Raw genomic sequence first — 1885 nt, forward strand, 5'->3', positions numbered from 1 at the left:
CGCTTCAGATAGAGGCCGATGAATAGCGAACAGAACAGCTGTGGGGCTCGACGGATCCTGTTCAATGGTGACGCTCGTCCGATGAAGGAGCAACGCTGCGGCTTTCATAGCAAAATGAATGAGGCCGAGTCCACCCTGTTCGCGCGGCAAAGTACATGTTTCGTAAGACACCTTGAAAATATGTCCCCGCCACAATAGCCAATAGACTGCCTGTGTTATGGCTCTGCCCAAATTCTTGGGTACCTGAAATAACTGTGCGAGGTACCAGGCTTTGCTGAGCAAGAAAACATTGATTAAAATCACCCGCTGTGTTAATGCAAGGGTGCGAGTAGCGGACAGGCTAGCCATAGCGCGTATGCCATTTAAGACAATACGCCAGTTGTAGGACGCAGTCTGTAACAGATTGGCTTGAAAGCGAACTCCCAAAATTTTGTGTTCCTGCTTCACTGTAAACCATGGGCGGTTGAAGCCCCGTGTCGCCGCATAGATAGGCAGAAAAACCGTCTTACGGGTATTGATGCTCGCACCGGATGCACGTTCATACTGTGTAAGAACAGCGCGTATTGTATTGAAGTCGGTGGCCGAGGACACCAAGAGGCCAAGGTCGTCAGCAAAAGCGCGACAAACGTGCTTCTCTGCTCCAATACGTATTCCTCTACAAACACTGTGCAACTTACGCAACAAAGGATCTAAGGAAATTGCGTAAAGCGCCATTGACAGAGGGCACCCTTGTTTGACTGAGCAGCAGAGCGGAACTGGTTTCGACAAAAATCCATTGATACTAATCCGTGAGGTGGAATTTTTGAAAAGATTAAAAATCATAGTTATATACTTTACACCGAAACCAAATTTCTGTAGCACTCGCCGGAGATATTGGTGGCTAACTGTCAAAAGCCATTGCAAAATCGATGGATAAAATGCCAAAAGGAATCCTATTCGTCGAAGCATAGGCAATGGCATCGCGGTATGTCGACACAGCACCATAGAGAGTGCGTGTCGGCACTGCACAGTATTGAAAGGGACTAATCAGTTTTTTCATGACCAGCTTCAAGCGAGAGGAGACACATTTGGTGAAGAGTTTATAATCACCATTAAGAAGGGTGATTGGTCTAAGATTGCACAGTTTCCTGGTGACTGGAACCTTTGGAGCCAAGACCACAATACCTTCCAGGAAGGACGCAGGGACATCCACACCATTTAAAATTTCATTAAAAACATCAGTCAGGGCCGAGCCAAACAAGTGCCAAAAATGCATATAAAATTCCGGTGGCAACCCATCAGCGCCCGGTGATTTATTCTGGGAACATAGTTTTAAGATATCACTCACTTCCTCCACGGTAAAGTTATCTGTGAGGCGACGGCGATCCGCTACGGATAAGACGTATGGAACGTCGTGGAGAAGCTCAGAAATCGCGGCAGCATCCGTGTATTTCTCACTGAAAAGTTCGATGAAGTGACGGTGGGCCTCGGCAAGAATCGCCGCCTGGCTATGAAGCCGCGCACCGTCAGCTGATTCCAGCTCTGTGACGTAACGTCGCTTTGCGCGCCGGCGTTCGCGCAGCTGATGAAACACGGAAGGCGCTTCATCAGCAAGCGCCCCGGGGGCTCGGCTCCGTACGACAGATCCGCGCAACGATTCCCTTTTCAAATCCAGAAGACGGTGTTTTAGGCGCCGAATTGTCGCCATCCGAAGAGCGGGATTATGTGTGTGCAGGTGGATGGCATCATTTAAACAGCTCTCGTAAAATTGCAATGTAGAACGCTCCCAGTGAGCAACATCCTGACTGAACTCCAGGATGGCCTTGCGTAATGCCGGCTTAACAGATTCTACCCACCATGACAAAGTGGAGGCATAGAGACCGCGATATTTCAGCACACTCTGCCA

This window comes from Schistocerca serialis, chromosome 1 (genome assembly GCF_023864345.2).
Source record: "Schistocerca serialis cubense isolate TAMUIC-IGC-003099 chromosome 1, iqSchSeri2.2, whole genome shotgun sequence".
In the NCBI taxonomy this organism is placed as follows: domain Eukaryota; kingdom Metazoa; phylum Arthropoda; class Insecta; order Orthoptera; family Acrididae; genus Schistocerca; species Schistocerca serialis.